Below are 13,645 nucleotides of genomic sequence, written 5' to 3'. Positions count from 1 at the left end.
GTACTTCTTCTCCTGTACTATATGGAAGGCTATATATACTGTGTACATAGTCATACAGTATTTACCCTGTTCAACCAGTGCGGTTAGTTTAACACATGAATTTAAACACACCCGCTGCACTGACTGTTGGATACAAGATAAAATAAGCAAAAATGCAGCTACAGTACAGCAAGAGGTAGACATCCGTGTGTGTGTGTATGTGTGTCAGACAGAGAGAGAGACGTTATGCTGATGATAACATTCACCTGAACCAATAAAGATGGACCTCAGCACATATTGCCAACATCTTTTTAGTTTAGAAATGAAATTGCGCCTTTTTAAGTCTAATTAAGTCCACAATCAATGAATTCAGAAAAACAAACCAAAGAATCATCTCAGTTTGCTTACTCTTCTCTGATCAGCTCAGCAGTCTGATAAACAAAGTGGTCACACAGAGTTCACATTGCACAAAAATTGCATTAGTTCATTCTGTTTTGCCTGGGATTTGCCTGGAAATCAGATGGAGCCAATCAGTGTTATGTCCAATGATAAGAGCTCGGAGGGAACAAGGAGCAGAGTTTCCAGATCTCTGTCATTAGGTCCATCATTAGAAATTCACATGTGTGCTCAACATGCCCAAACTAACAGTGCTGGGTAGGCATGGCAACATGTGGTGTGGGTGCGGTCTGAAACCTTCAAGCCTTTGTTTCTCTCCCTTAAATCTGTGAGCTCTCTCTCTCTCTCTCTCTCTCTCTCTCTCTCTCTCTCTCTCTCTCTCTCTCTCTCTCTCTCTCTCTCACCCACTCAATCTCTCTCTGTTTCAAATAACACGTCAAAGGGGCAGATGCCAGCGATTCCTTGTTTGACTGAATTGAGTGATAATTGCTTAAATATGCCACAGTAAAGAGATCATTGTCTGCTGCTAAGAGTCAGAATAACAAGACGGATAAATTGTGCATAAAATGAATCCAACAACAATTGAATTTGCACAATTCAATGAACTCCACAAAGTAATTAAAATGACATAATAAGTAACTTTGTGCTCAAATAAGATAAAAGCACAGTGAACATGTTGCGTACATTCTTTAGGAATCAAAACTTGTGTTATTTTTCAAGTTCTTTATCTTAGCAGGACTTTGAGATGCTGTTATTCACTTTGGCCTTTGCTTTGAAGGAAACGTTTGTGAGTTAATCCCTCCACATCCTCCAGCTCAGCCAACCCAGTCTAACTTATTCTCTCGCTCTCTCTATTCAATCACTCTCGTTTTTCTTTTCTCTGATGCTCGACAGCTGGCTGTTCTTCTCTCCCTCTTTTCCTGTGTCGCTCTGTGTGTCTGCTCCTCCCCCATCCCGTGAACACACACTGTTTTTCATTGTCGGAGATGACAGCAATGATAACAATGCAAATAACTGCAACTCACAGCCCGAGTATGAGCGAGAGAAAGAAAGAGGGGGAGAGAGAGAGAGAGAGAGAGAGAGAGAGAAACTTTTTCAGGTTAACCAGTGATCAACAGTCAAATGGAATATGTGCACATTCACACACTATCTCACTTTGTGGTTTGGGGCTTTTGACTGCATATGTTGCATGTTTGGTTGATGACTTTAAACTAGAAGTGACAGAAAGTGATCCCATTAATGAGCAGAACTGTTGTTGGTGTGTAGAATAAGAGTGTACATTTGCTGTGTGTCTGACTCACGGCCCTGTGTTCTCACAAAGGTTTTCATTTCCCTTTTTCATGGTGGATCTATGACTTATTTGTACATAACATGTTTAGAATCTGCAGAGGAAGACGTTTGACATTCTGTGATTTTGCAACATCTACATCTGCATATACATATATTTTCTTCCTCTACGTGTTTTTTGTTTTTTTCACATCTGCGTCTTTCTTGCTCAGCCGATGCTGCCTGTGGCCTTTCAGAAGAGGGAAATAAGGTAGTCAACCTCAAACATCCCGCCTCCTGTTGACCTTTCAGGGTTGTTACTGACAACGGTGCTTTCAGTTCAAACTGGAGGCTGTGACTAGAGCAGTGTAATGTCACAGATTTACAAAGCAGAGACCTCGCATGTTTACAACTAGTTTGCACTTTGAGTTCAATTTGGCCCCTGAATTGGTTTTTATAACTGAAAGCAGTTGAGCTGAAATGCTGTAATGCTCAGAGATCAACAGACTTAATTGACATAATTTAAATACGGATACATAATCTATTAATATTCTTTTGACCTGTAAAAATCTCAAAAAGTTGCTGATTACAGATGACCTATCAACGAAAATTTAATTGCTTTGGGCTTTTTAAACTTAATCTGTTGGGTTGATGACAGGATTAATTATAATCTTTAGTAAACAGAGTAAATGACCTTTGCAGACAGAACTTTATAGAGTAGATAAGTATTATACTCTGAATGTTGGGGTTTTTAAAAGGAAAAGTTACAAATATTCTACAAACACAAATTATATAAAAGTAACAGATTGACCCTCATCTGTCTTTACTTATGTTTTAACTCTTTAACTCTATTTAAAGAGACAATCATTATTTGCTTGAATAACACTGTAAGAATAATACTTAAAAACTACTGAAATAAGAACGGGAGGTTTAATGCCCAGAAATCAGGAAGTGAAAATTCACACCGAAAACCAGTGGAATATGAATATGAAATATGAATGTTGGTTGGTTGTCCCGTAGCAGCTATTCAGAAGGACAAACTGGAAGTTCAGCGGAGTTGGACCTCTGTGACATGAGTGACATTTGTCATTGATTGGCCTATTCAGAGTGGAGGGTCAGCAGATATGTATACAGATAAGCTGGGGGATTTTGAAGTTCAAAATAGAAAAAACTGATTGCATGTCAGTTTAGTTTTGTGTCACTCTTAAATGTTTGGTTTTAGTTTGAAGAATAAAATGCTTTTGCAATAGTTGTAGTGTCCGTTTTAGTCAAATATAATAGCCACATATTCTGAGGTAACAAAGAGTAACGGTAAAAAGTAAAAACAATATTACAACTCAGTTCACTTTCATTTTACTCCTCCAGCCAGCTCTAGATCTGTGTTCACAATACCTTCTATCCTCCCAAAATACTTATTTATCTCATTTGACTCTCAGCCAGGACCCTTGTGCAGTGGCGTGCCTTAGTGACGTAGATGTGCAGCTCCAGGTTCCACCCATCCAGCTTATCATCCTGCTGCAGGCCGCCGATGCCGGCCGTCTGTGACCTGATATCACTCCTGATTACGAAAAAAGTCGTCCCAAGCCGAGACAGACTTTCCCCATCTCTGTGGTACCCAGAGAAGCTCACGCAACAAATGCTCCAGGTTACATTATGGCTACGACCACAGGACAGGATTACAAGATAGCTTTCAACACATCATTATCTGGGCAGCTTGTTGGGTCACTTTTGTGTTTTGGCTTTAATCCCGGGTTTACTTTTATAGGTGTAGGAGGTGTTCGTTGTTATTGAGATCCCATATAAGGCGACACCAGCAGAATATTGTTTAGCAGGAAACTCATGATTGAAATACCCCCAAATATCCTGGCTAAATCCGGCCTTTCCAGCATTTCTTGTGAGCCAAACTGAATAAATTTAGCCCCACCCAACAAGCCTCATTAAAACACACTTGAGTCACATACAAGCAGAGAGTGGAGATTCTAAAACTCACAAAGTATATTTAAATTTTGCTCACCCAAACAAACCCATATAGGAAATGTGCTTCTCCAACGTCCTAAACGTCCGCGCCAAAGTCATGCCTTTGCACTGACATACTGTCTCTCTCTTTATGTGCTGGTGGTTTCTCTATCCTTTCTAAGCTGTTTATCGCCCATCTCCACTAATGTAAACCGCCCATCTGTTTTAAACAAAACACATAAAAAAAACACAGTTATTTCCCCACCACTCTGGCACTCTAGACAGTGAAAGAAGGAATCTCTGGGTATTCTGGTGGCAAGGAAATACACTCCAGATGTGAATAAATTGTCCCCCTTCCTAATTGCTATTGTGTTCACTGATGCTGATTTGGGATCTTCTGGTTTTGTGAGGATTTGAAGACTTAAGAGTGGAAATCCTTGCCAGGTTTTGATGAGTGTGTATTTTTTTGCAGGGTGGTGTTTGATTGTGAAGCTGGTGGTGTTAACACAAAAAGTAGGTGGTTCCAGAGGATGGAGGTGAATTGGGATGACACCACAGGAACCGTTGGCGCTTTGACTACTGTTATACCCGATTGCCATAAACAGACACAGATGGCTCCGCTCATTGTCTGATGAAGGCTTTATTTAAGCAAGCCCGTTGCTTTCTTCTGTCCTGTCATCAGAACTTCAGTACATCTAATCAGGGCTGATTAGGTGTGTGGTAGCCAGGGGAGTGGCCGGTTTGGAAGCAGCCCCTGCTGCTGAGCTTGCTGGGCGGTTTAGTGTGTGTGAGAGGTTTCTAAGACAAACTAAAGAAGGGATGAGAGAGAGAGGGGGGCCTGGTGCCACAGCATCATGTGGCGTTTCGTAAGACAGTTAAAAATCACTTTGTGTCTCTAAATTACAGCCCACCACTCAACTGCAATCAACCTGAATGTGATCTTGCCAACCACACTGTAATCCAAGTAAACAAACAATGCTATAATGAAAGAAGTATCCCTCTTTTATGGGGAAATGACTCTTCCTGATTTATCTTCAAACATCTCTTTCTCTATCATCTATTCCTGGTCACTTGTTATTTATTTCAGAGACTCCTCGGATGAGAAACTGCACAAACAATTGTCCATCACACTACAGCAACAGTCTACAGAGTTTTAGTGACGTAATGTAACAGTATAGACATTCTGATCACTACAGTGTGTGCCATCTTTCTTCACAACACTCCACAACTCCTCAGTTATGAATAGTTCAGGCATCAAGGCTTCATTAAAGGGCCTCAAACAGCTACCTTCATCTCTTTCTATTCACATTTCTCTCAGTAAATTCATTTATTGTGACTAATCACTTACAATTACTGTCAATAATCATCTTTCCTTGGTTATAGAAGACTGAACCACTTAAAAATGGTTTATTTGATTATCTTTGCTGCCATTTATCAAACCATGATAGTGTTATATAGTGATAGATTAGATTTTAATATGGGTACTTAAATCCATAAAATTTCAATGAAATAGAAAAGATGAAAAGTTTATATTTAGGTTTATAATGTATAGTTATTTGAAGACATTTACCCTGGGCCTATGTTTCTTTTATAAAACTCAATGAAAACAAATACAGCAATATAGTAAAATTAAATATAATCTTTGATTTTAACATTTTCAAGAAGCATATGAAGTTGTAAGATTTATAATCTGTTTATATTGACAAGAAACAGGAGATTGACTGTATTTATGTGAATCAAAACAGGTTATTTTCTATACAAATAATTACTAAATAATTGTTTCTGATCAGTGTAAACCCATAAAAATACAAATCTGTTTTTATTTAACTAAACAGTCAGAGATTTCAGAGTAAAAACATTATTTACTTCTGTTTTATTTCGGACTACTTTCGAAAATAAAAGTCTGTCCGAGGGAAAGAAAAACAAAACTTTTAATGCGAATTTATATATAAAATATTTAAACATCCTCCTTGTCTTTAAAACCCTTAAACAGGGGGGTTTGGGTATTTTTTGTTTTTCACGTTACCAGCTTCACTTTGATATAGTTTTGACCGTGTTACACTTTTACACCCATTATAATACAACCGACCTGGAGACAGAATAATGTGGATTTAAGGTCCCAGTCAGATGATAAATGTCCTCAATCAGTCATTGCTCTTACTCAGTTAAAAACCTCTCTGTCACAGATCCACAACACACTGAGACAGGTAAACCAACTGTGGTCTACAGCCCCCCTCCCTCCACAAACCACCACACACATTCTCTGTATTGAACACGCCAAAAGGCTTTTGCTGCTTTCTCGTTCAGTAGGAAATGTTGTAAATTTCACATCGCGATTGACACCCCCCAACACACTGACGAACACCGCCGTTGTTTCACACTGACACCGTTATCTCCACAAAGCGCAGCATTCTTTAATCATTCGTAGGGAAGTAAGAAGTGACAAAACTGTTTACAAAACGAACTAAACAAAACATATTCACACACCGACGTTTAACGCAGGTGGGATATCCGCGATTTACAAAATAAAATCAACACCCTCCAAAGTAAATATCGTCTTGTTTTATTTGAATGACCACCGATTGGTCATTTCCGACCAAAATCACTTGAATCCACTTTCAATTCCAATTTACCGTAAATTGGAAGTAGGAGCGGACGAGCGGCACTTGAAGGCAGCATTATTGAAGACTCTGGCACCCCCACCCCCCATACTCTCTCTCTCTCTCTCTCTCTCTCTCTCTCTCTCTCTCTCTCTCTCTCTCTCTCTCTCCCTGCACAAACACATTCACCCTGCGGGCCTGGTGGGGCTGCTGGAGGAGGGTTGGGGGGGTATGGTGATGAGGAAACGAGTTGATGTGCCCTGGAAGTAATTCTTTCACCCCCCCTCCACAAAAAAAACACAAGGTGGAAAAACTGGACCACCACCGAGCCTCAACACGTGGGGACCCGAGGCGAGCATCCACGTTCCCTCATCTTCCTCCTCCTCTCACTCATGACACTTATACAACAGAAGAAAATTCTGGAATATTTGTTTCACTTTGTTTTATGTTGTGTGATGAAGTTTCTGTCCTGTTTTGCTGTTGAAAAATGTTAAATTAAATGAGTAACTATTTTTTATCAACACATAGAATGTTTAATTTATTCAAACATATTTTTTGATTTGAACTTTTTTGAATATATAATCTAATATATATTGAAAATTAACTAATCCTGTCCAGAACTATTACCTCTAATCTCCCTCAGCAGTGATTCAGGTATACTATTTGTGTTTTACTTAATAAAGTTCTTCCTGTGCTTTTTCGTTGTTAAATAAGGACGGACGTACTGCTCAAAATAAAAAAATAAACTTTTAATAAGTTTATTTAGTAAGTAATACGAGTTTTTGGGGGGAGGGGTGACTGAGATGATATCTTAAACACATTTATGAATACCCACATTATATGAATAATAAGACACAGATATGAGTATTATCAGGACCGATATGTTTCAAATAATAAACGCAACTGTGTGTGTCTGTTTATACCAAACAAGTGTGGAAATATGTCAAACATCACACTGTAATGTGTCACTGTGTCAATCCTGAGCTCCGTTACAAGCAGTATGCGGTTCTGATGTATTAAAATATGTCATATAATCTTATCAGGCTGTATGGAACAGCAACAGGTTGAGGTGTAAGTGTGTGGATTGTTATTGGGAGGACTGGGGACAGGAGGACTCGAGGACAGGCTGTTGGCTCCTGAAAAACCAGTAAGCTGTCCCTGGTATTGAAAAAAAAAAAAAAAAAAAAAAAAAAAAAAAAAGTTTGTGAAAGTGGCCTGACGTCACACTCCCACAATGCTTACCGCCCCATAACTACGCTGCAGCCTGAGGAGAGCCAGACACACTCTCAGGCCCCGAATATAGAAAATTATTGGGAAAAAATCGGAAAAACTAATAAAACAACAGATCACGGGGGTGATACAAGCGTGGAGCGGTGGCGTGGGCTCTCCCACGGCGGGTTTCTGGTCAGGGTCCGGGATGGAAGCGTACCGGGGATCCATGTGAAATTGCCTAATGCGGTGCTGGAAACTTTGAGGTGGGTAAACTGCTGCTTTCTTCTTCTTCTACAACTCATAATGTTGCCTGCACGTCCCGATTGCGTGCGCGTGCGTCTTTCCCAACCGACTTGGTCACCTTTGTATCTACTCTCATCTCACGCGCTCCGTCTTGATCCATCGACGTGCGCGACAAAAACTCGGAATTGTCCCGATCTCGTTGTTATTCTCGCGAACTCGGGACTTTGCGTTATTTTGCTCGTTTGCTTTTATTTGCTTGTGTGTGCGTGTGTGAGAGGGAGACAGAGCGCGTGCGTGTTGTGTCCGCGGCTATTTAATTTCTAATTGCGTGTTCGCCTCCTCTCCTCTCCTCTCCCGTGACTTTGCTCGGTAATCGCGGCGCAAACGTGAACGTGAAGTTATAAAACACGGCGCGCCGCGTCAGGAGGGCCTTTGCTCTTCATGTTGGACGGTCTTTGCAAAGTTTTCGGCCAACTGGTGAGTTTTAAGCAATTTCCCCAATATTTATTAAGAGTGGCATGCCGCTGCAGAAGAGGGAGATAGAGTGGGGGACGTGCCATGTTGTGTGTTCGCGGGGGGAGAAAAGTCTGTTAAAAGTGTTGTAGCGTGGAAAGTGTGTGTGCATCATACAGATTAGTTCATGAAGAAGCTGCTTGATTTGGTTTTCAACGCGAATGTAGCTATTGTTAATGTCTGCGTGGATATTTGGCTCCTATTTCATGGTTGCGTGTGCTCACTAAAGGCTTAATGCAGGTTTGTCACTGATCGGATGTTTTGTGTGTCTTCTTGCCTTGTGCGCGTGCGTGTGAGTGTGCGCGCGTGTGTGTGAGAGAAAGTGCTTTTCCCTGGAAGCGGGTAAATAACAACCAGAGACCCCACAGATGGGGGGTTGGGTCAAAATGAGGGGGTTCAGCTAATGCACTTGTTATTGATAGCTGACTTAACTTTAGGTCTGTACTTGTTTTCAAAACATGTTTTATGTCAATTGGAAGGGTTTAAATACACAAAAATAAATGTGTTGTATTAGGAAACTTCATTGAAATAACTAAAACACATTCCATTACTTGACATGCTATTTGCTGTGTGTGCTGGACTGCTGTGTGTGTGTGTATGTGCTGTTCTTGCGTTGAACATATAGAATGCATTCTTGATGTTTACATGGTTTGGTTAAGTCAGCTAAAAGCAGACATCCTGTGGTTGTAGTGCAGTTTCACACCTGGCTTGTTTGTTGCTGAAACTCTCTCTCTCTCCTGCTAGATAAACTGGTGTCCAACATCAGGTTCAAGATCAGTGATTGTCACTGTAACGGCTCCTTTTAGCTCACATGTGTAGCAGTACACATGTGAGATATTAAGTAGTGGAGTTAAGCACCGGCTCTCTAGTTTGCTTTGAGTGGTGACACAAACTCTGCAAAAACAATCTAAAGACACAGTAACATGAAGTATAGAAATGAACAAGAATTATTATTATCATGAGGCAACAATCACTACTATCAGGCATTTCCTTTTAATATGTCAGAAATGCCACAAAATCCAATATTCTTATGAGGCTTCTGTCAATCAGTCTCTCCTCTCTCCACTCCTACATCACAAAAACATTTCTGTCCGTCGTGAAAAGATGGATGAAGTCTGTTTTGCTGATGCATATAAGCCAGCGAGCCGACTTCCCTCCACTTCAGTCCCGGAGGCGACGGCCAGATACTCACTGAGACAAGTGTTGTTCCATCAAGGCCTCCAGCTACATAATAAGGAAATGGAAGTGAGTTTGTCACGAGACAATGCCTTTGTTGCTGCCAGTCCCCGTGCAAGTGGAGACCCATGTGTTGATGTTTGCTCCTCTCTCGCTATAACAACCCTGTTAGCGGTGGATTCTCTCCGTGGGCCTGAGCAGATTTAATTACCTCTTGAGATTTCTCACACACTTGGAATGGCGGAAACGTGGTTGTTGTTATTCTGGTGCACCTGTTTTTAGACACACACTGAGGATGCAGTGAGAGACATAGATATACTTTAATTAGCACGGATAGAGTCTGATCAAAGATCAAAGGTGAAATTGTGAACTTTGACACTTCATTCAGAACTCCACCTCTTAAACTCAATTTATTCTGTCTTTCCACCTTAAAGTTCCTCTCAACAACATCTACATATATAATTCATTCACTTCTGCTAACAACAGAAATATTCAATGCCGACACACACACAAACACACTGAAAAATATTGTGCCTGTCATGCGTTATTTGTCCTGCATTGATCCGGCCATATCTTAGAAATATCTTAAGTTACCATAAATTTTGAAAGAAAAAACTTAAAAAACATTTGAAGCACTAACTCTGTATTTTAAAGAGTTTCTCAAACACAATAATCCTTGTTTCTGAGCTGTAAACACCTGATTCTCTGATTCTTCATTTTGTTTTGGAGCCTGAGTGTTCTCCGCTCTCCCGGGTCTTCACTGTGGCTTCCATTGAGGCAGCTTCTTCTCATTAACTCCCATGCATTGCCTTACATTACTTCCATGCCCCTGTGGTTGGGGGGGTTTGGGGGTGTGTGTGTGTGGGGGGCAGCACGTTTCATGTTTGCCTTTGTGATTGAGTGAATGTATTCGCCTGTGAGAGCTCACACACATGCGCGGTCGTGATATGTGCGCTTTGATATATGTGTGTGTGTGTGTGTGCGTGTTTGGTTGTGCTTGCAAGCTTGTGTGTTCCCGAGCTTGTGCGTGTGAGAGAGAGAGCGAGTAGGAGAGAGAGGGAGAGAGCCCAAGTGTTGTTTGTGTGCTGGAGGGAGGTCTTCTCCCTTTCTGAAAATCCCCCACAATTCCTTGCACCTTTTGCGGGCAGCGGCGGTGGTTAGTGGCAGCAGAGGCGGCGGTGGCGGCGGCAGCAACAGCAGGCTGATTTCCATGAGAAAAGAGCATCAGTTGGGTTAATGGGAGGGACAGCCTTCTGAGGGGACAAATGGTAGTTAATAACCAGGGAAGAATCGGAAAAGCTCTGATCCCTTTCTTTGTGCTTCTTCACCTTCTCCAGGCAGGGATGGGGTGGTGGCGGTGGTGGTGGAGGGAACAAGGGACACTGGGTTCATGCTAGAATGGATGTTGTTCACTGACGGGCGGCTAGAAGATGGTTCTATTTGTTATTTTGTCAGGACAGCAGAAGGAAAAAAGGGAGAAGCCAGGAGCCTGAGAACTGGAACGGAATATGGGGCATTGCTGAGGCTATGTGTGTGTGTATGTGTGTGTGTGTGTGGGAGGGAGGAATGGGTGCAGCGTGTTTATTGCCACTATTTGTGCGCACCCGTGTATATTTGATTGTTTAGCGTTATGCGTGAATGTTACTCAGATGGGCTGGGAGAGATGTATTTATTTATTTGTGAGCGTTCACACGCAGTAGCTGAGGGAAGTCAGGAGTGACAGGAAGAGGGAGAGAAGGAGGGAGGGAAGGGGTGGGGGGGAGAAAGAGATGTCGGGAATGCATCTTGGATGGAAAGAGAGGAAGAGCGTCAGGGATACAGAGATAGAAAGATAGAAGGAATATGAGAGAGGAAGAGAAAGAGCAAGAATTCCCATTTCCAGCTCTGCATGGAACGCTGAGCGGTGATAAGCATCTCTCACCATCACATACGCTTCAGCCGGCGGCAACAATCAGCACGACTGCAGAAGTGATTTATTATTCCCTTGTAGCTGCTTGTATGTGACTTGTTATTATCAGACAAACACATCTGAACAGTCGGTCAAGTGTGTTTTGCGCGTGAGGATGTTTCCATGGTTTTTGTCCTTTCCTGTTACGAATGAAAAACGAGCCCACGCTGATTAAATATCCCCAAACTCCCAATTCAAAATATTAAAAAACTGCAGTTCAAATATGGATCACGGTTTGTGGTGATTCTCGGTGAGCGCGCTTGTCTTTCAGAGCCCAACACACACTTGAACTTGGCTGCAAAGCTTCAGTTTCTCCTCTCCAAACTTGTTCACACCAGGGAACTTATTATGAGATGAACCATTAAACTATTAATCATGCTTATAAGTCTGAATACATCTGATCATCCATAAGAAACATAGAGCCGTCATTTCTCCTTTTCTTCTCACTGTTTCTTCGCCTAAAAAGTGTCAGATTCATAAACATCACCTGATACTGAGGCGGGCTTTTATTTTGATAGTCTGCTAGGTGCAAAATGTGCATGAAACACAGCGTAACCTTTGACCTTTCACCTCCTTTATAGTCAATACAGCGCTTTATACATTTACTATTGTTGGCAGCCGTGACAGAGAGAAGAATGATGCTTTGCTATGTAATAGACTGATTGAAAACAGACTGTGTAGTGCACGAAACGCACAAACACACACACAGACACACACACAGACGTTTACAAGGCTAATTAAAGTTTTAGAAACTTTCACATTTTCATTTTTATTATGCGTAGGCACAGAGATAATAACACAGGCGCACATGCTCTGGTTTACGCACATGCATACGGAGGCTTTCTGGACCGGAGCACATTCTGCCGGCCGCTGCAGTATGCTGGTCAGAAATAGTAAGAGGATGCTAGATGCTTGAACCACATACTGCCACTTTTCCTTGTGGATCTTTTTCTAGGAAGAGCGGGGCAGCTGTGGCTTTTCAGAACCTAGGTCCATCCATCAACCAGCACCCATGGTTTACACCACACAACACACACACACACGCACGCACACACACACTCCTTTCTTTTTTCTCCATTCACTCCTCCCTCCTTTCTCCAAATCCATGTATCTTAATTTTTTCTCCTTCCCTCTTCCCTTTTCTTCTCGTTTTCTTCCTCCCTCCCTCCCTCCCTTTCTCCCCCTGTGTTTTGCCCTTCATCCATCCTTCTCTTCCACACTGCGTTTACAACCCCCAGGCCACTTCCGCCAGGCTGTCTGCAACAGATTTATTAATAGGCTTTTCTCTCTCTGCAGTAAACACGGCGTTGGTTTAGCGGGTCGTCTCTCACACACTGAGAGACTCGCACTTAACCTCAGACGCTCACTGACTTGGGAGCGGAGGAAAGTTTGGCCGTCGGCTTTAGTCAGCTCGGGCACGTTGGTGAGTTTTCAGGTGGAAGCGGTGGTTGATTGGTTGCCATATCAGTGAGGTCATTAATGTACTGTAACTTGCTGCGTGCATCTCAACCCACTGGACCTGAGTGATGCACTAGAGATATCTGACTAACATCTAATACATTTCCCCATGTAGTCCACAGAATTGTAAAGTTAAATTGACAATATCCAGATCGACAAAATCATTTAATTATGTTGAGGAAAGTGGACGCTGCCCTTTAAGAAGTGGTGATATCGGCCGCAGTGGTAAGGTTTCTGCAGAGCCACCGTATGAAACACGACCTGCGGCCTGTCATCGTGCTGGATTGAACGGTCAGAAAAAAGAGCCGACATACCAAACGATATCCCATCATCATGGCTATTACAGATGTGCATGTGTGTGTGTGTATGCCGGAGGCGTTGAGTGAGGCGCACTGGAATCACGACGCCGCTGTCTGCTTCCATTGTTCTGCAATTTATTAAATATTACATCATTGTTCCTCTGAATGCAGAAGTTAATGTGGCAATGCAGTGGATGGAAGTTTAAATCCTATTTTGCAATATTAACGTCTAGCTCAAAACTTGAAATTAAATCATTGAAATAACTTAAAATACCAACAATTATTTTTTAATTTATAAATATTACAACTGAAATAAGAAAGAATATTTTTTTTATGCATAAAAGATATCCTATTTAATATTTTAGTGTCATCCAATTTCCTTTTGCCAAAATGATTTCACTTATTGATTAATCAGTGATGGATTGGCTGATGACATCATAGTTTAGGTTGATTCGATTAGAGAAAAAGTTTCTGTCTCTGACCGACACTCAGTATGTTTGTCTCAAAGTTACCAGCAGGTGTAATCGATCATCCATGAATTTTCCAGCAGTGGTTAAATCTCACAGCAGTTGGGGTTTTGGCAGGTGAAACTTTTGGAC

The 13,645-nt window shown here is 41.6% G+C and overlaps 1 protein-coding gene across 3 annotated transcripts in view; it reads left to right on the top strand.

The window, feature by feature from the left end:
* The first annotated feature begins 7,449 nt into the window (after positions 1–7,449).
* The window catches only part of plagl2 (pleiomorphic adenoma gene-like 2), a 28,495-nt gene continuing 22,299 nt past the window's right edge, over positions 7,450–13,645 (top strand). For 2 of the 3 annotated variants that reach the window (XR_012965116.1, XM_076166639.1), the window contains exon 1: positions 7,450–7,672. The gene's annotated coding sequence lies outside the window, so the exon portion shown is untranslated. Of the gene's footprint in view, positions 7,673–7,839; positions 8,130–13,645 lie in introns of those variants that run through there. The other variant, XM_076166640.1, reaches the window with a different exon arrangement.

Source organism: Genypterus blacodes, unplaced genomic scaffold, assembly GCF_046128005.1.
Source record: "Genypterus blacodes isolate CSIRO-AG114 ecotype Tasmania unplaced genomic scaffold, CSIRO-AGI_Gbla_v1 ptg000156l_1, whole genome shotgun sequence".
In the NCBI taxonomy this organism is placed as follows: Eukaryota; Metazoa; Chordata; class Actinopteri; order Ophidiiformes; family Ophidiidae; genus Genypterus; species Genypterus blacodes.
Note: the sequence above shows the minus strand (reverse complement) of the source record. Positions and strands in the feature narration are given on the sequence as shown.